Source organism: Setaria italica, chromosome VIII (genome assembly GCF_000263155.2).
Source record: "Setaria italica strain Yugu1 chromosome VIII, Setaria_italica_v2.0, whole genome shotgun sequence".
In the NCBI taxonomy this organism is placed as follows: Eukaryota; Viridiplantae; Streptophyta; class Magnoliopsida; order Poales; family Poaceae; genus Setaria; species Setaria italica.
The window spans coordinates 10,367,665-10,392,335 of record NC_028457.1 but is presented as its reverse complement, the minus strand read 5'-3'; the positions used below and the strand labels follow the sequence as shown (position 1 = coordinate 10,392,335).

The 24,671-nt window shown below is 45.9% G+C and overlaps 1 pseudogene; it reads left to right on the top strand.

The window, feature by feature from the left end:
• Positions 1 to 476: 476 nt before the first annotated feature.
• Positions 477 to 14,644, top strand: LOC101760511 (annotated as a pseudogene).
• Positions 14,645 to 24,671: the final 10,027 nt, after the last annotated feature.

Genomic DNA, 24,671 nt, shown 5'->3' with positions numbered 1-24,671 from the left:
TTCTCCTCCCTTTCCAGTGCGCCGCCGCTGCCGCCTCCTCCTCGTCCTCTCTTCCCAACCCGCCGCCGCCACCTCCAGCTTCTTCTGGACGTCGCCGCCGGCTCCTCCAGGCCTGCAACAGCTTGTCGTCGGTGCCGTCGACAACCGTTAGCCACTGATCGAGATGAAGACACGAGTGGAGCGGGAGAAGCTGTACAACCACCATCCCCTCGAGAAAATTGCAGTTATAGGATGCGAAACAATACGCTTCACTATTATAGGACTCCAAACATCGACTTCGGTAAAACGACCCTTGAAACGTTGGCACTTTGTTATACATGATATTTGGTCTTTTTAATCACTTTTCTCAACTAAAATACATGTATTCTGCCATGATGTGACCGTATTGCCCTTCTGATCCTGCACAGAACACAGTGTAGCCGAGCTGAGCACCAGCCTTCGTTGTTCGTCATCTCGCCTTGCTGCGGCGGCGGAGAATGGAGGGGCTCATCAAGATCGGGCCATGTGGCGGCAGCGGCGGCGACCCACGGGACGACATTGTCGCCGCTGGCGTCGCACCGCACTGCCTCCAGAGCATCATCATCCGCTGCCAGGGAGCCGTCGATGCCATCTCCTTCACCTACGCCGGCATCTACGGGGCACCGTGCATGGCGGGGCCGTGGGGTGGCTCCAGCAGGAGCACAAGGTACGTTCCATCTGCAATTCCTGTTCCTCATTTGCTCATCATCACGACGTATGCATCTTGTAGTTCTCATAACTCAAGCAGTTTTTCTTTCTTTCTTTCTTGGTGGCAAGCAAGTCATATGTTCGTCGCGGGGGAGTTTGTCAAGGAGATCTCCGGGACGTATGGCCCGTTCGGCGGCCACACCATCGTGAGGTCGCTCATGTTCGTCACCAACGTCCACAAGTAGAGAACTGACTTTCGATGCGCCCCCTTTTGTCCCGGTTTAAAGTTGGCCCTAGAGAAAAGGGGGTGCACCACGGTAGGTAAAAATAGAGGGGATATTTACTCCCGGTTGGTATTTGCAACTGGAACTAAAGGCCCCCCTTTAGTCCCGGTTGCAACGGCTAGTTCCGGGGCGTCAGTGGGGTGACATTTTGTCCCGGTTGGAGCCTCCAACCGGGAGTAAACTTTCAACCGGGACAAAAGGTGTTCCTTTTTGTCTCGGTTGGAGTTTTTAACTGGGATAAAAACTCATCCCCATTATATACCAAGACAGAGGCCTTTCTTCCTCCTCCAGCCTGAGCCAGTCCACCACATAGACACAGAGCTGAGCTTCACCACTCTCCAGTGGTGCCGAAGCAAGGGAGGTGCTGCCCGAATTTTTTTCCCTCATTTTTGTGGGAATTTCACTCAGCCAACACAAGTGTTGTGAAGGTTTGCTACTTCATCCTCTTGTTACGCTTTGATTTATGCTTTGGAGATGGAAAGTTTATTTGCTAGAATGTGATGAAGTAGAAAATGGAGTGGTATTTTCAGCTAGAATGTGAGGGAGATTGATGTGTCATATATAGTATGTATTCTTCCAGTGGTTTAAGAATTATGCTACCTTGTACAGACGGTTTATCTTATCAAATTTAATATGATTTTTCAAATCCATACTTGTTGAACTTGCATACCATGTTCATCTCTGCGAGGATGTTCTCCGCCGAGCAGCAACGTATGTCAAGAAGGAAGTTCGATTCTACGAGAAAGAGTGGATACGGATATCGTAACAGTGTCCCCTTTTCTGTAGAATCGAACCTCTTTCATGACGAAGTGCGGTGCCGCCCAGTTGAGGACATGCTCGCGAGATGATCACGGTTTTCAAGTTCATCAACTTTTGTAGTGCTAAGGTAAGAATTTTTGTACATAGATGGCTTATGCTACTGGAGGAAGTGGCGATGGTGGGGGCGATCGTCGTTCCTCTTTTGGCAAGGGGAAAATCATAGTTGACCCTCACCATAAGCCGAAGAAAATGAGCGCGTTGGAAAAAGCAATGCTTCGCTATTTGCAGAAATATCATGAAGAAGCTATTGCCGCGGGTCAGGAACCTCCTTTTGGTGGTCGTTATGCTCCACCCTCAGTCCCGGGTGTTTCACGTCCACTTAGTACTACCGTTTCAGGTGACACAAATAAACCACAGGATGAGGCTGGGTGAACGGAACCTTCGTCTTCACCGCCCAAGGATGCTTAAAGTCCTCCTAGATAATAACCAATGGATGGCTTGTTGTATTGTATCATGTTGTTTGGATCTTTAATTTAAATATGTGTATTTGTATCTATATCTAAACTTTTAGCATTATTTGCACTACAACGTTCGACATGCTTTCAATCGTGAATCCATTTTCAAGTGTAATCAATTGTCACGCGTAATCCATTTTCAAGTGTAACCAATTTTCACACGTAATCTATTTTCAAGTGTAATCAATTTTCACGTGTAATCCATTGTCAAGTGTAATCCATTTTCATACGTAATACGATGCAGATAGACCGGCAATGGATGTATAATGCAGACAGGCGGAGCAAGGTGTTTATTGATGGCTTGCATTATTTTCTCGAAGTGGCCAAAGCGAACAAGCCAGAGAATGGGTTCGTATGTTGTCCATGCTTCCAATGCAATAATAAGAAAGACTATTCAAAGGATTCCTAGGGGACTATTCACAGCCACTTGTTTAGATACGGTTTCATGCCTAACTATTTAGCTTGGACCAAGCACGGTGAACGAGGGGTTGTAATGGAAGATGGCGAGGAGGAGGAGGAAGATGACAGCATTCCGGACTAGGTTGCAGGCCAAGCTTTTGCAAATACTAGAATGGGTAAGGCTGATGAAGATGAGTTTGTAGAAAATGGCCATACTGATGACCTTGGTCAGGTGCTACGAGTTGCACACAGAGATTGCAAAACTGAGAAGGAAGCAGCAAAGTTGCAGCGCATGATAAATGATCATCAAAAATTGTTGTGCCCAGATTGCCACCAGGGTCATAAAAAAACTAGGTACGATACTAGAATTTGTGCAATGGAAGGCAAAAAATAGTGTGTCCGATAAGGCATTTCAGGGGATGTTGAACATTGTCAAGAAGATTCTTCCCGAGAATAATGAATTACCGTCCATAACATATGAAGCTAAACAGATTATTTTCCCTCTCAGATTGGATGTTCAGAAGATACACGCATGCCCTATTGAATGTATCCTCTATCGTGGTGATGAATACGAGAAAATGGATGCTTGTCCCGTCTACGAAGCGCTGCGGTATAAGATCAGGCGAGATGATCTTGGTGATGTCGAGGGGCAGTCTCCCAAGAAGAGAGTTCCCGCGAACATGATGTGGTATTTCCCTATAATACCACGCTTGAAGCGCTTGTTCAGGAACAAGGCGAATGCTAAGTTGATGCGATGGCACAAAGAAGAACATATGGAAGATGACATGCTGAGACACCCCACAGATGGGGCCCAGTGGAGATCAATTGATAGAGCATTCCTGGACTTTGAAAGTGAAGCAAGGAGCATAAGGTTTTGTTTAAGTACTGATGGATTCAATCCATTCGGTGAGTTGAGTAGTGGCCATAGTACTTAGCCTGTGACCCTATGTATGTTCAACCTTCCTCCTTAGCTGTGCATGAAGCGGAAGTTCATTATGATGCCGGCGCTTATCCAAGGCCCAAAACAACCTGGCAACGACATTGACGTTTACCTAAGACCATTGGTTGATGACCTTTTACAGCTCTAGAAGAAAGGAGGTGTACGTGTGTGGGATGAGGATAGACAAGAGATCTTTAATCTAGGAGCATTGTTGTTCGTAACCATCAATGATTGTCCTGCACTGAGTAACCTTTCGGGACAGACAAATAAGGGATATCGGGCCTGCACCCACTGTTTAGACGACACAGACAACATGTATTTGAAATACTGTAAGAAGGTCGTCTATATGGGTCATCGTCAATTTCTCCCTGCTCACCACCAGCTGAGAAAGAGCGGGATGCATTTCAAAGGGGCGCCAGACCATCGTAAAAACCTATACACCGTAATGGAAAGCGTGTCTTCGAGATGATAAAGGATGTAAATGTAGTCTTTGGAAAGGGTCATGGTAGTCAACCTATTCCGAACGATGATAACGGACGTGCACCCATGTGGAAGAAAAAAGTTAATATTTTGGGAGCTACCTTATTGAGAAATCCTAGAGGTTGGCAACGCAATAGACGTGATGCACTTGATGAAGAATCTTTGCGTGAATGTGCTAGGCTTCATGGGTGTTTATGGGACCTCGAAAGATACATTGGAAGCACGACAGGACCTAAAAGTCATGGGGCAACAAGATGACCTACATCCGAAAAAGAGAGATAATGGACAGCACTACTTACGTCCTGCCAGTTACACTCTCAGCAAGGAAGAGAAGGATACCATGTTTGAATGCTTGAATAGTATGAAGGTCCCATCCGGGTACTCCTCGAATATAAAGGGAATAATAAATATGAAATAAAAGAAGTTTACAAATCTCAAGGACCATGACTGCCACATATTGATGACCTAGTTGCTTCCGGTTGCACTGAGGGGTGTTCTACCAGAAAATGTCCGGTTGCCGCTCGTAAAGCTATGCACGTTTCTCAATGCAATTTCGCAGAAAGCAATCGATCCATCCAATCTATCAAAGCTACAGAACGATGTGGTGCAATGTCTTGTCAGTTTTGAGTTGTTATTTCCACCTAGTAAAGGAGATTCGTATTCTTGGACCTATATACCTGCACAATATGTGGCCTTTTGAGAGGTTCATGGTAGTCTGTTGGCGCTAAAAATCGGCCGATGATCTTCAGCGTCGGACACACGACCCAGGAGAATCTGCTTAACTCCTGTTCGGGTGATCACCCTAGTGCGGTTCGCACGATGGGCCAATCAATCTGACCTGTTGATTGACAAGGAAAGAAATGTACTAAATTCCAGGGGTCTCGATCGGCTAAAGTTCCGATCTATCTCGAAAAACGTATCAGTGAATCGGCCAATTTGTTATAAAGATGACCAGCTATAGAACAGCCAATGATCACGTAGCGATTGTGAAGAAACTACTAGAGTAAGCTAAACACCGCTACAAATGCAACACTTGAGATAGATCCAATCGACTATATGACGATAAATAAGAATAACAGTGATGAAGCCGATAGTTCAAGTCTCAAGCTGGATAACTGGTGATAAAACTAGAACAATAGATAAAATCTATAATTCTAGTAAATATCGATAACTGGTGAATAAATCTAAATGAAACGACAGCGATGCGCCTGAAGTTAAAGCTTAGATATTACTCGATAAACGGAACTTACAGAATCGGCCGGAGATCGTGTCGATGCAGCCCTGCCAACCCGTACGAACTCGTGAAAGAAAAAGAAGTATTGGCGAAGTCGCCGACTTGAAAGTAAAGTACGATGAAAAAGTAGATTGTTTGTATTGATTGATGTATTGTTTTACAAATCTCTAAAGATGGCTATTTATAGCCTGTTACAACTGATTTCCTAACCGACTAGGATCTATCTCTAATTTTAAATGAAAACATACATTTACAAACACAACTCGTATCTGAGTTGGTTATCATACTCCCATGGGCCAATCTCTCTCTATCCTCTTCCCTAGCCCACCTTAAGCCCATATTGGCCCAGCTACCCTATCCTTCCAATCGGCCGACTTCTGTCAACTCCATTCGTCGATCAGCTGATACACTGTAGCACCAATCGGCCGATTCCCAATTGTAGCTTTTAATCCGCCGCATCGGCCAATCTTTTCCTTCCCTGACGCCGATTCAAAATATGTGTCAAAATCTGGCATCAACGCAGTCCTAAAAAACTATGTTCTTAATCGTGCCCGTCCAGAAGGAAGCATCACCAAGGGATATGGAATAGAGGAGGTGATCGAGTTTTGTGTTGATTTTATTGATTCAATTGACTCGATTGGGGTTCCAACTTCACGCCACGAGGGGAGGCTCCAGGGAATGGGCACCCTTGGAAGGAAATCAAGTTTGAGTAATGATAACGTCATCACATGGAAACTTTTCCCTCCTGGTTGTGCCAACAACTTATGGGTAACTCTGAGATTCACCCACAGCTCGCTTGGTTAGCCAGGGGACCTGCTAGCACAATCGTGAAATTCCAAGGCTATGAGATAAATGGTTATACATTTTACACGAGAGCCCAGGACTAGAAAAGCATGAACCAGAATAGTGGTGTCCGCATAGATGCCATAGATAGAAATAATAGCAAGGAGTCGTATTATGGTTTCATACAGGCGATATGGGAACTCGAATAGGGACCGTTGTACATCCCTCTATTTCTTTTGCAATTGGGTGAAGCTAACTACTATAACCAAAGATAAGTACGGAATGACAATAGTAGATCTGAGCAAGACTAGATACAGTGATGACCCATTCGTACTTCCCAATGATGTGCATCAGGTGTTCTATGTGAAGGACATGTGTAGCAAACCCAAGAGAAATCCAGAAGAGACATGAGAGCCAAAGTGCTACATAGTTCTTCCAGGTAAAAGAAAAATCGTGGGAGTCGAGGATAAAATAGACCAATCAGATGATTATGATCAGTTTGATGGCATGCCTCAATTCGCAGTTGAAGTTGACCCAAGCATCCTGCTATCCAAAGAAGAGGCTCTGTACTTACGCCACGATCATAATCAAGAAATTTTACATGACCTTTGTGTAGTACTTGATACAATTTTTAATTTAACCTATGTATGATTTCATGTGTTCTTAAATTTGTTAGGTGAAGATTTATTAGATAAACATGAACAATGTTAACCACACACATACATGGATTTTTTTTGCGCGTTGAAATTATTTAATTTAATAATTTTTTATCATAGTGATGCAGTAAAATAATTATTTTAGAGGCTAAACGAACTGGTATAGAATTAATGACTAAATCACACTTATTGTTAATATAGTCGCTAATTAAATATATTTTTGCATGTTCAAAATATGTGAAGTTTTTTATTTTTGCATCCTGAAATGCAATGAAAACATAAATAAAATCCTTTTCCAAAAAACAGGCGGGAGAAGAAATATTGGGAAAGGTCAATTTATCCCGGGTGCCAATTGAAACCGGGACAAAAGGCCCCCCTTTTATCCCGGTGGACAACTGCAACCAGGATAAAAGGGTCGCTTTCGATTCCCGCCTGGGACGTACCCTTTTATCCCGGTTCCAGTTACCAACCAGGATAAAAGGGGGGGTACTTTTGTCCTGGTTGGTGTTGGCACCCAGGATAAAAGGGTTGGTTTCGATTCCTGCCAGGGGGCGTACCCTTTTATCCCGGTTGCAGTTACCAACCGGGATAAAACGGGGGGCCTAAAATGGGGGGCCTTTTGTCCCAGTTGTTGTTGACACCCGGGATGAAAGGGCCTTTAGTCCCGGGTGCCATTACGAACCGGGATAAAGGGGGGGGGGATAAAAGGCCTTCTATCCTCTTCTACCCCCCCCCCCCCCGCAGTTACACTAAGCCAAATTTTCACCCAATCGCCAAGACCCCGCGCCCTCTCACCTGCTCCGTCACTGCCCGTCCGCCTCCCTCACCGGCCGCCGTCGTCCCCCATTGCCCCGGCTATCGTCATCCTGCCACCCGACCGCCTCGCCTGCGCCCGGACCGCCTCCTCCTCCATCGCCCCGGCCCGCCTCTCCGTCGCGCCCCCTCGACCTCGTCGCCGCCCGCCACCTCCATCGCGGGGCCTCGTCGCCGCGTCCATCAACGCCACCTCCTCTGTCACCGCCGCGCCCTCGTCCGTCGTGCCGCCTCCTTGTCGCCACCTCTATCGCGCGCACCGCTTCCGTCCCTCGTCGCCGGCCGCCTCCGCCCGTCGTTGCCCCGGCCACCTCCGCCCGTCGTTACCCCAGCCACCTCGCTCCATCCCCGTCTCCGCCATCCCGCCGCCTCGGCCGCCACCGTCCTGCCGCCCTGGCCACCTCGTCGCCCAAGCTAGGCACCGTCGACCGCGCGAGGTCCGCTAGCACTGGCGCTGGGAACGAAGGGCTCTTGCTGACGCAAGCCCACCGGCTTGCGTCAGCAAGGGCCTTTTTTATTTTTTAGTTAGAAAATGAATACAAATTAGTAGATTAGTTAGAAAATCAATAGATATTTGTATATTAGTTAGAAAATTAAATTAGTATAAATTAGTAGTAATTAGTTAGAAATTTTGTAGAAATTCATTCAAATTAGTAGGAATTAGTAGTAATTTCCTAGAAATTCCAATAAATATGTATAAATTAGTAGAAATTTGGTAGAAATTCTTACAAAGTACTACTAATTTGTTGAAATTTGTATAAACATTCTGGACTTTGTGGGATTATTGTAAAATTAGTAGGAATTAGTAGTAATTTGCTAGAAATTCCAATAAATATGTATAAATTAGTAGAAATTTGGTAGAAATTCTTACAAAGTACTACTAATTTGTTGAAATTTGTATAAACATTCTGGACTTTGTGGGATTCATGTTATTTTATGATTTCATGTATATATCCTTACGCTACATGTAACTAAGGCAATTTCTATGACTGTCATGTATGATTCCATGTATGTTTCAATCAGTAGTTGAAATGACAGATGACGAGACCGCAAGGTATCTCATGGAGCAGATAATCGCTTGTGATGGTAGTGGCGACAACCTTCCAATATCGTACACCGATCAAGAGGGCACCCAGGCGGACATGTTCCTCAACATGTCCGGCGATGGGAATGAAGAGTATGAGTTCCAGCAACACCTTGCCATGGCGGAAGGTTCTGGCGAGGTATATATAATTTGTATTGTTTGACGCCACCGTTTATACTACGTACTAATTAACGAATCTTGAACTGTTAGCCCTCTGGATCGATGCAAGGACAGAAGACCCAAGGTCGTACAAAGGTGATGGAAGGGAGGCTTGTCATCACGGAAGTTACAGAAGAGGGCAGGCCGGTTGCTCCCGAGAAAGTAGCAAAGAAGTACATGAGTCAGATCGGGGCAATCGTAAGGGACAATGTGCCTATCAGCATCAGAGAATGGAATGGCAGAAGCACTAATCCGTACGCGCTCCCGGAGACACAAAAGAATATGCTGTGGGAAGATGTCAAGAGACATTTCACATTTCCCGAATGATATATTGAAAAGGATATGAAAGCGTGGACGCTGAAGAAGATGGCTACACAATTCTAGACATTTAAGAAGATGTTGGATGCTAACTACATTAAGAAGGGCCAAACTCCAGACTTCAATGTGTGGCCAAAGTTGAGGGACCACTGGGAGGCATTTGTTGAATATAAGAGGAGTGAAGATGGTGTGAAAAAGATCCTGACCAACACTACAAATGCTGGTCAGAAGGGGTAGCATCATCATCTAGGGCAAGGTGGTTATGGCAAAGCAAATCCCAAATGGAAGAAGATGGAACAAGATCTGATTGAATGGGGAATCGTACCTGCAACTATTGAATGGCCCGAACGATCAAAAAATTGGTATTACGCTCATGGAGGCTCCCTGAGCCAAGAGGATGGGACGTTGATATTCAATGAGACAATACATGATAAGGCCGAACGTCTTATGAAGAACATTGAAGATTCTAAGGCTGGGAGGTTGAAGGTGGACCAAGAGAATGATGAGCTCACATTGGCCCTCGGTAATTCCGAGCATTCAGGATGTTGCCGAGGGTTCGGGGTCATTTCGTGGAAGTTTGCTTTTCGAGGTGACAGCGCATCGTACAGAAGCTGCAAGCGAAGAAAGGAACAGATCGAGGAGAGCTGGCGGAAGATGCTAGAATCCAAAGTGCAGGCACAAGAAGAAAGAATTTTGGAGGAAATAAATCGTCAAGTGGCCCACGCAGTTGCGGAGTTGGCCCAATCTGGAGCATTGCCGAATCCAAACTACGCCAGCCCTTCTCAACTCCTCTTGAGCAGTTCTGCTTCTACAGGGGTCCTCAATGCGCAGACGCTTAGGTTACCCGTGGAGGAGCAACGGTTCCCCGTGGATGCAATCACACAACGCACCTCATGTGAGCTGCATGCACTGGTCGGGAACCTCACTATTAAGGTATACTTATACATAATATTTATGCAATCTTCTCAAATGATCCACGCCTCGGGATTGGAGTTTAATAACTTGTTTACTTCTGCTATATGTACAGGTGGCGTATGGGAGTGCGTTGCCAATCCTGGCGGGGCAGACAAGCCGTGGAATGGAGATTCCACCTGGCTACGGTAGCGTCAGCGTAGAGCAGCTAGTTGATAGCCAATATGAAGGCCTAGAGCTCGACCTGCCGGGAGGCGATGGAGAAAGGACACTGGCAGATGCGCTTCATGGGATCATTCTATGGCACAAATGCTACATCATCATTTCCGGCACGGAGCCATCTCCTTAGAGCTCAAGACCGCTCCCCGTAGATCCCCAGCAGCGACCTTCTCCTCATAGCTCGAGACCGTCATCTCCTGCACAACCTGCTCGAGGATTATCGCTTCCTGCTCTATCAAGGTCTCCATCTCCACCACATCCTGGTGGTGGGAGCAACGACGACAATAACAACACCCCTCCCCGATCACCCGTCACCGGGACCAAGAGCAGCCCCGATGAAGGAACCTACAACACCACTAAAGAAGTCATGAGCACCACCTCCCAAACAAAGACAGAGAAAGAAGAAAACAAAGGAGCCTAAAGTGACTCGTAAGGAACGCTGAGAGGCAATGAGTCATGCAGAATAGTGGGCAGAAATCCAAGCAGAGGCCAGTGCGTGGTTCAAGAAACAAGCCGAAGAAAAAAAAGCAAGGGAGATGGAGCCAGCGATAGTAAATCGAAGAGATTTAAACTTTTTTATCAAGATGGAAGAAGGAGCCAAGAAAAGGATACCACTCTTATCAAACTATGAACAGGCTTTAGTAAAGGCTGATGAAAGGGACAAAAGGAAAGGAAAGTTATCTTCCAGTGGTGCTGTCCCCGACCTCGGGCATTTATCAAAAAATGACGCTCAAAGGGTAACAGCAATGCCCTTGGATCAACAAGCAGAAGTATTGAAATTCATGCAAGAAATAGGTCTGGGACTTAATGAATGTTTAGGGCAAGTTGAGACGCCAACTGCACCGCTCCCTGAGCCGAGATGGACTTATGAGCTAGGTAAACCTCTAGTAAGGCCTAAGTTGGTACGGAAGCTATCAACAAATATGTACGAATTCCATCAATGGTACATGATGGTGTCCGCCGACTCGAGGGAGATGTTTGGCTTAAGGTAAAACCGATAGACTTTTACGGCGAAGGCGAGAAAATTCTGTGGCCAGACTTCAAGGATATATACGAAGCGTACCATCATGATGCCCTGGACGTCTCTCTGATCAGCGCTTGGGTTCTGTAAGTGTCCGTTTATCTCTACATGTAAATTTTGGCTCATATCAGTATTTTTTTTGCGTGCGTCACCATACTAACTTCGTCTTCCATTTTATGTAGGATGCTAATTCAGACGTGCCGACGAGAGGCGTACCTACATATTGGCTTCATGGATCCATCCGTAGTTAACCAAACACAGATACAATTATCGCCGGAAAAAACCTTGGTGGAAATATACAATTTCCTAGACAAATAAAAATTCAAGGATTTCATACTACTTCCATACAACTTCAAGTAAGTGTGTGTATACCGTCTACTTTCGTTATCTTTTTCCTTACCTAATTAATGTTAGTTAGCTCTAATATGCATAAACATTTTACGTACGCAGCTTCCACTGGATCCTTATTATAATTGAGCTTGAAAGAAGCCATGTCACTGTCTTCGATTTGTTGAGGAAAGGTCCGGTGGAGTACCAAGACATGCAAGACATGCTAGGCTTGTAATAATTCTGGACCTTTATCTCTATGCAAAAGTTTGTTTCCTAAATTTAATCCCTGTTACACTATATCATTCATTATTATAATCCGCAGCGCATGGAAACAATTCATAAGGACACACAAAGGTCCATTCAAAGAAAAACTTACATGGAACACAAACTTCCCGGTACGTATGAAGTCTGCACATTTAGTACATTGTATAACATGAATATTTCATAACTTATTTTTTTCCGCACTGAAGTGCTTAAGACAGGAACCCGGGAATAATCTATGTGGCTATTACATCTGTTAGCACATGCACAGTTTTCCAGGACCCAAGGGACTAAAGATTAAGCCGCACAACTTTAAAGTACGTAAAATAAAACTATTACTAGTTAATTATTTTCTAGCTCCTTATATTTAATTGTTCGTGTAACATTCACAAATTTCCAAATTATAAATGTTAAATATTCAACAAGGACTCTTGAAGAAAGAAAGAGTAGCGGCAATATGTGAAGGTCTCATTGGATTCCTAATGGACGAGGTGGTAAATCCAAAAGGAGAATTTTATTACAATGGACGACAATTAGACGCTCCGAGCAACACCTCGATGGGAAGATTGTAGATATATAGTTTGATTTATTTGTATATATATTACGCGCTAAGATCGATTTGTACTAGTTGAATTGTGTATATGAATTGTGTACATATATAGTAATTGTATAATTACAAATTTTATTCGTTTAAATACTAGTTGATTTCATTATAAAATAAATCTCAACTACTAAAGGTTAACAAAAGGGCCACGGTACTATGTACGTGATGCATGAAAATTTCAGGCGACATGCAGGGCGCTATTTAGTCCCGATTAGGAAATCCAACTGGGACTAAAGGATAACCCTTTACTCCCAGTTGGGAAACCCAACCGGGACTAAAGGGGCACCCTTTACTCTCGGTTGCTTTTACCAACCAGGACTAAAGGGGCACCCTTTACTCCCGGTTGCTTTTACCAACCGGGAGTAAAGGGCCTGTCCCGCGCCTGGCGTGGCAGGCTCTTTAGTCCCGGTTGGTTACTCCCGAGCTCCGGCCTGCGCGTCCAGGCCACCAGGCGGCGCGGCCAAGGCACCAGGCGCCGCGGCAAGGCCATGACCCCGAGCGGTAGGGCAGAGGCCACCAGGGCTTCACGAGGGAGAGATGAAACGTTGGGTGATGAAAAGATACGATCGATCAAGGATACAAAAGTCCAAAGGGCAATACGGTCACATCATGGAAAAATATATGTATTTTAGTTGAGAAAAGTGATTAAAAAGATCAAATGTCATGTACAACAAAGTACCAACATTTCGAGAGTCGTTTTAGCGAAGTCGATGTTTGGAGTCCTATAATAACGAAACGCATTGTTTTGAGTCCTATAAGTGCAATTTTCTCCCCTCTCCGAGCGTCCCAAAGCCTTTGGGGATTGCTGTTCTCAGTGGAGTTTGAAGCTGTACAAGGTGAGGGTTTACCTTTTCTAATCATTCACGGACTCACCTGTTCATGCTGGTACTACGTGACAGGCATTTTTTTCCCTGTATTATCACTTAGAGGTTAAAGCTAATCAGAAGATGTTTACACATGATCCTTTCATTTACTAAAAAATAATTTTGATTGTGTGTTTTGGAGCATTCTTAAAAAACATCAAGAAAATGTGCAACTAATTAGCTTTCCAGAAAAGATCATATGATGAGGTTGTGTTGCTTCTTTGACTGGACATAGGAGATAGTCGCATGTTTAAGCTTCCTTCAGGAAAGAGGGATTACCTCCTGCCAGATAGTGAAAAGCATGATTACGATTGGTGAGCACATAGATATCCCTAATTTTAATAATATCCAAATGCACCCATTGTTTCAGTTTTGTTGTCAAACATAGCAATTAATTTCAGGCTCAAGACTCCTCCAGCAACACCACTATTTCCCTCCCTTGAGATGGAAGCCAACTCTTCCCAGATGGTTTTTCAGAAGGAGCTGCCTATACTTCAGCCAGTAAGAACTTCAAGGGTATGATGAATGTTGCACTTGTACCTCTCCCTTTACAGCTTTGCATAAAAATGATGAACTAGTTCAACACTTCAACAACTGTAACCAAGCTGAAACATTCGATCAGGAATCCAAAACATTCCACTAATTAATCATCTAATCTTTTGAGAAGCTTATCCAAGCCAAAGGGGAAATATTTGATATTTGCAGTACAAATTCTTAAAAAGAAGAAAAGAAAAGTTTCGGCTCTTTTTTCCTTGATCTTAATGCAATATTGTGAAACTTGAACAGTTCTCAAGCAAGCCTGACGCTACAAGTGCATCAACAACGTCTGGATCGCCTACCTCCAACTCCACTAAGTCTGTAACTCCAACAGCAAGGCCCAGCTCTTCATCAACAAAGAAAAGCCTCAACAGGGCATCCAACAACTCCTTCAGCTCCAACAACTACCACTATAGCCACCAAGGCATCCAAGAAAGCTTCAGGCAACAAACCTCAACATCAAATGCAGTCAAGAATGTGGCCAGACCGGACAAGGCATCGAAGAACGTTACAGCACCCGCTACGAAATCTTGCTCGAACAATTCTTCAGTTGGTGCAAAGGATAAGAAGGTTAATGCTGGCACCACCAGGAGACTATCATGCCCACCCACTGCAACGACGGACAATGTGCAGGCTACAGCAGCACCAAAAGGGAGGAGCAGAGCTGCCACCGGTGCTGTGACTGCTACACGTAAGGATGCCGGTGCCACTGATGCGGTACTGAAGGGAAGGAGGAGAGCAGGAGAGAAGGAGCAGAAGCCAAAGCTTGGAAAGCCTCGCAAAGAAGTGAGGTTATTTATAAGATGATAAAAGTAGATGATGTTGGAAGCTTGGAAGCCTCGTAAGGATGCCGGTGCCACTGATGCTGTGTCATCAGATGATAAAAGTAGATTGGTCATTCTTGTTTCAGAAGGAGATGCAGAGAGAATAACATCCATTTTCACCCAATATATGCAAATACACTTATTGGAATGAACTTGCAGTTATTTATACATTATTTAGTTCCTTATGAAAATACATGTAACTCAAAGTTCTTCATTTTTCTTGTTCTTGTGATAGTGATATAGACGCCACCGTTAGTTAAATCCCTGCGGTTTCAAAAAACTTTCACCATGTGTTAAATGCATATATAATCGCACAAAATATTTTGGACCCAAGATGTTAATTTGTCCGCGCATTACTAAATACAACTCCTAATCTGCAAGGAGTTGAGAAATTAGAAGCATTTGATCAAAGTCCACGGAATAGACCCACTTTTACTGAAAAAGAAGATAGCAAGGGCACCACTCTCCTCTTTACCATACGCAAATTCTTCCCGTTGTCAACTCATGGTTTCGTCCGCATCTTCGTCAGGACTTCACTTTTCCATAGAAGTTTCTGAACTTCAGCCTTGTCAGTATCTCATATAACAGAAGCACGAAGATTGACTACGGCGGATCAAACGGGTCGGTGAGCGTTAGGCATCTGGACTTGCAATTAACCGGCTGGAAACGCAAGAACAGGCTTTAGAGGTGAAGATGCTGGAGTGTTGATAACATTCTAAAATATCTGCTGGTTTTCCAGGGAAACAGCAGCAATTTCAACGATTTTTACGGTCATATCTTATCTCGGAAATAACAGCTCCACAGGCATTTGCATTTGATTTGACAGAACGGCTACAAATGCCGCATAATTATGACGGTCAATAAAGTTGAAAACAATCAACATATGGCTGTCCCAGTTTTCTCCAGTCCAAGTCCAAAAGGTCATTTGTGATCATTGTTTTTGGCCTCAGTTTACTCAATTCTCGTATTGCATCATATGAGCATCCATGACCACATAACTTTTGACATAAGGGCAACTTATTCCATACTATTCTACTATACAGATACAATTCATGGTTCTCATTTCCATCCACAATAATATGAGAGAAACAGCTTGCTTGGCAAATACTCATATTTTGCCTACAAAAAGTTGCTACTCCTATCACCTGGAATTAACCCCTCTGCTCATGGAAGGAGGCTGCAGAGTGCAGTTACATACAGGTGCCATGTTCTAGGCCTAAACATAGTTCGAGTCAATCCCACTTAATGCCATGGAATGGTCTCAGGCAAATGGGTTCATATATACAGGACTCGGCGACAAGCATTGTTGGTATCGCTGTTCATCAGCTCCGTTTCTGAGTCAATCGATATGGAGTTATGGACCATGACTGGCCTGTGGAAGTCCTCCTGATCTTCATCATGCTCTTCTCTTCCATCCTGTGAGTAACAATGCAACAGCACATGGAACCGAGAGTGGCCACCATGTTTCTGAGTCGCTGGCCGATGCGGGATGAAGCAGCCCTGCTCCAAACCGGCCGGACCGGACCGGCTGCCGCTGCCGCCGCCTGTTGCCGCTGCGAAGACGGGCGTGGCCGCCGCCAGCGATGATGCGGGATGAAGACAGGGCGGGGAGCCGTGGCTGTCGCCGGCGCCGATGCGGGGAGTCGTGGCCGCCACCCCCGCCGATGCGGGATGAAGACGGGGCGCAGAGTCTCCAGCGGCTCGGATGGATCTTGCGCTTCCGTATACGAGGCCGCCGTCGCGCCCCCCCCAGTCGCTGCTGCCATCGCCGTGTCACACCCGATTTTTAAGGACAAAATCGAGTACATCAAATACATGTGCGCCAGGATCAAGTTACACACATGTACGACAATAGTGAATAACAAAGACAGTGCTAAATCGAATAAAGAGAGTATTAACCATTATTACATGACCGAAAGTCTCAAGTAAACCACAAAGTCTAATTATTACGCAGCGGAACTCCAAAGACGACGACGACTCCACAGGCAGCTGACTGAAGAAACGTACGCCTAGAACTCCTCAAAGTCGTGTAGATACTCCTCGTCCCAATTAGCTTGGTCTGAACAGCGGTTTTGCAAGGGTGAGTACACTTATGGTTGGTACTCAACAAGTCGTGGGGAATAGTGTAGTGTAAGGCAAACCAAGGTATGACTAAGGCATAAATAGCATTCGTTTTTAATTAAGTTGGTCAAGTTTTATTAGCAATTATCTAAGTATAAGTTCATACCACCCGAAATTAAACATGATCATAAGTAAAGTAAACAACATATGCATGAAATGATACCAAGTTAAATCCATCTTCCGATAATATTATCATGTGAGGGTCCAGGCCGCTCCTAACCGTGAGCACGGCTGATCGATCAGTTTTACACTCTGCAGAGGTGGCACATCTTTACCCACAAGTCGCGTAAAAGTTCAAAAGAACTTTGGACCCAACCATGCGGTGTTTGCAAGGCACCATACCACACTTCCGAGGTGTGATCGCATAGGGATGCTACGAGGCCTTTACAAAGATTCATTAGTCAGTGGTAACCCGCTAAGGTTTCGGTGTCTGGCGTGCACCACCCATCCCAGGTAAAATGCAACGACTCAGTCCCCCCTCTTGCCTCATCACGAGTAAGGTCACCCCAGACTAAGGTTTCTAATTAATCAGCCAAGACCAGAGCCATTTAGTCTTGTGGTAGCACTGTTTTCCTGGGTGGTTCTCCATGTTCCGATTAACAAATAATGATCTTGTCTTAATGAAAGGTATAACAGAAGTAAAGCAAGATTAAGCATTGTGTTTAGTTAAACCACCATACCAAGTAAGCACTAAGCATGAACTACCCAACATAAAGTAAACCGGTTGGTCAAGGCAAAGGTAAATCAATCTAGGCGAACCTTAATTGGGACCCATCAATTTAATCTTAACATGTGCATAGCATAAATGTTGAGTACGAGAAAGTAAAGGTGTATAGGATAAAAAGGTAGTGATCAAGGACACGACTTGCCTTCTTGGCCTTGCTCCTGCTGTTCGTACTCCTCGAAGGCTTGATCTGCAACTCCCTCGAACTGCAGGACGTCTACACGCATCACACGAGCACATACAAGCAAACATGGGCAAAAAGTAAGAAAACAGTACACCAATCATAGTTAAACAGAGAAAACATGCTTGAAAAGATGATCTACGCTTTAAAACGAACACGTGGATATAAAGAACGCGAAAATCGGAGTTAAGATGCAAAAGATATGATTAAAACAAGATCCAGGGACTTTTCTGTGAGAAAAACAAAACTTTTAGGGCCTATCCGCGAAAACCGAGGGCTTATACGTAATTACGCGTATAAACCGAAGGTCTGACGTGTAAAAACTCAAATCCGGACGGCGGGTTGATTTCTCGAAAGCTCAAGGTTTAAACCGAAAAGTGCGAGGGTAGATCTGTAAATATTTTTCAACGCGATCTGGACCGTGGGTTGATTTGCGAAAAAGGCGGGGGCTTAAGAGCAAAAGCGGCGCGGCGCGGCATAGTTGACCGGTATGCGGCCGGATTGACTCGCGATCGACCGTCGGATCGAGATCGGACGGCCACGGTCGACGATGACTCGCGGCGGCGGCGGAAAAGAAACGGCCGGCGGCCGCGAGCGGCGGCGCGCGATGGCGAGCGGCGGCGGGTCGCCGGAGTTGGCCGAAAAGGCGCTCCGGGGCACGGTTTGGCGCGCGGACTGCACCAGAAGAGAGAGGGGAACACGGCGAACTCGTTTTGGGGGTTCTTGGCGATCGGAGCTCACCGGAGGCGGCGCTTGACGGCGGGGAAGAGGCGGCGGCGCTTGGAGCTCGGGCGCTAGGGTTTTGGGGCTTCGGGTGCGGGTGGTTGAGGCCGGGAGGAGGCGACGGCTTCTATAGGGGCGGTGCTTGGAGATAGGGCGCCCCGGGTTTAAACTCCCCGAAGGAGTAGGAGAGGAGGCGGGCGGTTGCGGAATCGGCGGCGGCCGTTGCGGAGACGGACTCCCGGCCGGATACGGCCGGAGGAGGAAGATGACGGGTGGCGGGCCGGCGCGACTTCGTGGGCCGGCGCGCGCGTGTTTGTGGGCCGCGGGGAGGAAATGAAGCGGCGGGCTGCGGCGGTGGGGAGCTGGGCCGGCCAGGAGAAAAGAGGAGGGGGCCGGCGAGCTGCTGCAGCTGGCCGCCCGTGGTTCGCGGGCCGCGGGGAAGGGAGCGAGAGGCAGGCCGCGGGGGTAAAGATGCTGGGCCGAATGAAGAAGAAAAAGAGAAAGGAAGGAGAGATGTGGCCCAGGTGGAGAAAAAGAAAAAGAAGGAGAAAGAGAAAAGGAAAAAGGTTTTGGAAATTGAATTTAAATTTGGAAATTCAAAATTTGCTTCAAACTCAAGCAATCAAAATAAATGCACCAGCATGAATGCACAATTAACTCCTATGATGAATTTAATTAAATTAAAGAAAATGAATTTAAATGCCTAGAATTTAAATGACACCCTAATTTGAGCAAATTTTAATGAATTTGAATTATTCAAAATTTTGGGTGTTACAAATCCTACCCCCTTAAGAAGAATCTCGTCCTCGAGATTCGGAAGATCCTGCAAAGAGATTGGGAAATTCCTTCTGCAACTCGTCCTCTCTTTCCCAAGTTGCCTCGTCCTCTGTATGGTGACTCCACTGAACCTTGCACATTCGGATCGTCCGGTTTCTTGTAACCCTTTCCAGAGTATCCAAAATCTTAATGGGATATTCCGTGTAAGTGAGGTCATCTTGAACATTCAATTCCTCCATAGGCAACTGTTCCTCGGGAACTCTGAGACACTTCTTAAGCTGTGAGATATGGAACACGTCATGTGCATCCGACAACTGATTAGGCAACTCCAATCGATAGGCTACCTGTCCCACTCTCTCAAGAATCTTGAACGGACCGATGAATCGAGGTGACAGTTTCCCTTTGACCTTGAATCTGCGCATACCCCTGATGGGCGATACCTTGAGATACACATAATCACCTTCCTCAAAGGTCAATTCCCTTATCCTGGTGTCAGCATAACTCTTCTGTCGAGATTGCGCAGTCCTCAAGTTTTCTCGGATAATCTGGACCTATCTTTCTGCCTCTTGTATAATTTCTAGCCCGAATAACTGACTCTTTCCTGTTTCACTCCAATAAAGGGGTGTTCGGCACTTTCTACCATACAAAGCTTCAAACGGCGACATTTTGAGACTCGCTTGATAACTGTTATTATAGGAGAATTCTACATAGGGTAAACTCTTGTCCCAACTGCCTCCATGCTTTAATGCGCATGCTCTTAACATATCCTCCAATATTTGATTTGTTCTCTCGGTCTGTCCATCCGTCTGAGGGTGATAAGCGGAACTGAAATTCAACCTTGTACCGAGAGATTCATGCAACTTCTGCCAGAAACGTGATGTGAACTGAGTACCTCGGTCAGACACAATCTTCTTAGGCACACCATGTAAACACACAATCCTTGCCATATACAACTCTGCTAGCTTGGACCCGGTGTAAGTAGTCCGTACCGGTATGAAGTGAGCTACTTTGGTCAATCGATCCACTATGACCCATATGGAGTCATACCCATCTCGGGTGCGAGGCAAACCCACTATGAAATCCATCCCAATTTCTTCCCACTTCCATTCTGGCACCTTCAATGGCTGAAGTAACCCAGCTAGCCTCTGGTGTTCAGCCTTGACCTTTTGACATACGTCGCAAATGGCTACATGTGCAGCTACATCTTTCTTCATTCCGGGCCACCAATACTTCTGCTTAAGATCTTGATACATCTTGGTACTTCCGGGGTGAATGGAATAGGCTGAATCGTGAGCTTCTTTCAAGATCGTCTCACGGAGATTTCCCACATCGGGTACCCAAATTCTTCCTTTGACCCATAAGGTTCCCTGAGAGTCTTCTGTAAAGTCAGTGGCTCTTCCTTCCTTTACCATTTCCTTAATTTCCTTGACCTTGGCATCCTCAAGCTGTCCTGCCCGTATCTCTTGCTCTAGAGTCGACTCCACTTCCATCGTTGCTCCCTCAGTATGCGCAACGACGCTCAAGTTGAGTCTCTCAAATTCTTCCATCAACTCGTCAGGTAGCTGGAATGCTAAGGCTAAGTTAGCATGACCCTTCCGCTCAAAGCGTCTGCAACCAGATTAGCCTTACCAGGATGATAGTGAATCTCCAGATCATAGTCATTGATAAGCTCTAACCATCGTCGCTGTCTCAGATTAAGGTCCTTCTGAGTGAAGATATACTTGAGACTCTTGTGATCAGTATAGATCTGACACTTAGTCCCCAGAATGTAGTGTCTCCAAATCTTCAAGGCATGAACCACTGCGGCTAACTCCAAATCATGAGTCGGGTAATTCTGCTCATGTTTCCTCAATTGCCTAGAAGCATAGGCGATCACATGACCTTCCTGCATCAGAACACAGCCTAAACCCTGTCGAGATGCATCACAATATATGTCGAACCCTTTATGTAGATCTGGCATTACCAATACTGGAGCTGTGGTCAACCTCTTCTTCAGTTCCTCAAAACTTGCCTGACATGCCTCTGTCCATTTGAATTCCCTTCCTTTTTCTAGTAGCGTAGTGAGGGGCTTCACTATCTTGGAGAATCCTTCAATGAACCTGCGGTAATAGCCTGCAAGTCCGAGAAAACTCCTGATCTCAGTTACTGTCTGCGGCGGATTCCACTTCAAGACATCCCTGACCTTGCCTGGATCCACTGCAATTCCACCGTTGGAGATTATATGACCAAGGAAAGAGACTTCCTTTAACCAGAACTCACACTTACTGAATTTCGCATACAACTGATGTTCCCTCAACTTCTGAAGCACTAACCTCAAGTGTTCTTCATGTTCTTCCTCACTCTTGGAGTAAATCATGATATCATCAATGAACACCACAACGAACTTATCCAGGTACTCCATAAATACCTTATTCATCAGATACGTGAAGTAAGCTGGAGCATTTGTCAGCCCGAACGACATGACCGTGTACTCAAAGAGACCATATCTGGAAGTAAAAGCGGTCTTGGGTATGTCGGACGGCCTGATCTTCAGCTGATGATAACCCGATCGCAAGTCGATCTTGGAGAATACCTTGGCCCCTCTCATCTGATCGAACAGATCCTCAATGCGAGGCAATGGGTACTTGTTCTTGACGGTTACCTCGTTCAGTGCTCTATAATCCACACACATCCTCTGAGTACCGTCCTTCTTTGGCACAAAGATAACCGGTGCTCCCCATGGTGATGAACTAGGCCGAATAAACTGTTTTGCTGATAATTCCTCTAATTGTTGTTTCAATTCTTTTAATTGCTCAACAGACATTCTATAAGGACGTTTGGAGATAGGTGCAGTACCAGGTAAAAGATCAATAGCAAATTCAATTTCGCGGTCAGGTGGCATACCTGGTAAATCGTCGGGGAACACATCCGGGTAGTCACACACCACTTTGATATCTTGCAAAGGTCTTCCAGCCAACTGATTAACTGCACAATCTGCTGCTGAGGGTAGAGTAGCTACAAACTCCACTTTCTCTCCATCAGGACCTGTTAGCAGAACTGTCCTCTTGGCACACTGAATCGTTGCATCAAAAGCGGCTAACCATCTCATTCCCAGAATTACGTCGATTCCACTGAACTCAAGGACGATAAGATCAGCCGGAAATTCTATACCCATTATTCTCAGCTTAACTTGTGGACAGATGTATTGAGCCTTCATTGACCCCCCAGGTGAACTCACTAGCATATGACGCCTCATGGTATGCATGGGTAAATTATGCTTTGCTACATAATGACTAGTGACAAAAGAATGCGATGCTCCAGAGTCAAATAAAACTGATGCGGGGGCAGAGTTGACAAAGAACATACCGAGCACTACATCTGGAGCCTCCCGAGCAGTCTCGGCTTCCACGTGATTCACCTTGCCACGAACAAAGCTTTGCTGCCCCTGATTGCCTTGTGGGGTCTGGTTCCCATTCCTCGGTTGCTGTATCTGATTCTGCCAAGGGGCACTGCTGTTCTGCACGGGGGTAGCTGGCCCACCTCTCTTAGGACAAGAGCTAGCATAATGACCAACCTCGCCACACTTGGAGCAAGTAGGACCCACTGGAGCATTGGGCCTTGCTGGAGTGCCAGTAGGGGTCATCTGGCGATTCTGCGAAAAGCTGGGGCGCGGAGTCTGCATAGTCTGCATCCCCGGACGCTGAAACTGAGGGCTGGGGCGCTGGAATGACGGCTGAGCGGGGCGCTGGAATGACTGCTGCCCAAAATTCCCACTCGGACCCCCTGCGCGGAACGGTGTCCCTTGCTGTGGAGCAAAGCGAGGGCGAGTGTTGCTTCCTGATGACGACTGGGAGTTAAATTTCCTCTTCATCTCCCCAAGCTCATTCCTCTTGTGTTCCAGGCCAATTGCCTTGTCTAGCATCTTCTGGAAGCTGGGGAAAGTGTGCGACATCAGCTGGTATTGGAGTGGTCCAATCAACCCATCCAAGAATAGCTCCTGCTTCTGCTCATCATCAGCAACATCTTCGGGAGCATATCGGGACAACTGGACAAACTTGTCCCTGTACTCTGCCACTGTCATGTTCTCCTGCTTAAGAGCAAGGAACTCCTTCTTTTTAAGCTTCATTAATCCGAAAGGAATATGGTGACCTCTGAAGCTAGTCCCGAATTCCTCCCAGGTAATGCCATTAGCATTGGCATGGGTGGTGGTGTAAGCATCCCACCAAACAGCAGCTGGCCCTTCCAGGCATCCTGAAGCATACAGGACCTTCTCCCTGTCAGTACACTGGGTGATATTCAGCATCTTCTCCACGGTTTTCAACCAATCATCAGCATCTAACGGATCCGGAGAATGTGAAAACGTCGGGGGCTTGTGGCTCATGAACTCCCTGTGCCTGTCCCTTGGCGGCGGCTGCTGCTAGTTGTTGTTGTTGTTGTTATTGTTCAACTGAGCTTGTAAGGCTGCCACGGTGTTGGTCAGTCCGGCGAGAAGCTGAGTCTGAGCTGCTAGAAACTACTCCATCCCTGCAGGTGCTTGCTGGTTCTGTTGCGGAGCGGGGTTGGGATTGCTGCTGTTGTCCCTGTGGCGAGGCACTGCGGGACGGTCAACTCCTGATCCAGACCTGGTGTTTACCATCTGAGCATTAGAGACAATAGATTTAGATTGATGTGTGAAATAATAACTGAGAAAGATAAAGCGACAGGATATAAAAGTAAAACAGATTCTGTTAGCTCCATTTAATTAGGTGTGGCCGTCACAAGAAGTGTCCATAAATACTGAAAAATTACCAAGTCGTAACTTATTAAATTTGTAAACCAACCCAACTGGAATCACCTCAATCGGACTTCTGGATCTCGAGTTACAAAATTTACAAGCTGACAGTGTCGGTCGACAGTTTCAGATTCTGAGTGCTTTACTAATTCGCATACATCTCCCAGACAGATTCTCCAAAAATTCTGAAAAATTTACAGAAACTTTTCCACGAAATTCTGAAACTAACCTCACTGATTTCATGTCATTTGGACTCCCGTAGCTCGATATATAAATAAAACAGTACTGGCGTGTCAATTAATGTCGAGAATAGAATTGAACATTGCTTAGCTTGCATGATAGATAGATTTAGACAGATGCTAGTGTTGGGATACGAGGTAGGCTACACTAGCGCAAATCAAAATTTCTACCGCGTAAAACCAGGAATAACTGCCGTATAAGGATCACGGGATTACCACTCGACGCACTACTGGTGCGGAAGATGTAGATATGCGTCGATGCAGTGAAGACGATCACGTAGTCGTACGTAGTCGATCACGTCAACGTCCAGCAGCTCCTCAGTAGCTCGTCCACGTGCAGCACGATCGCCCTCGTGCCGTGGCTCGTCGTCGGCTCGTCGTGGCTCGTCCAAGTGCTGCAGGCGCAACACCTCCAAGGTATCCACACGTGCAGGGAGGAAGCGTCGCAAGCCGGACTGCTAGATCCGCGAGTTGCAATAGGCGAGGGCGTGGGAG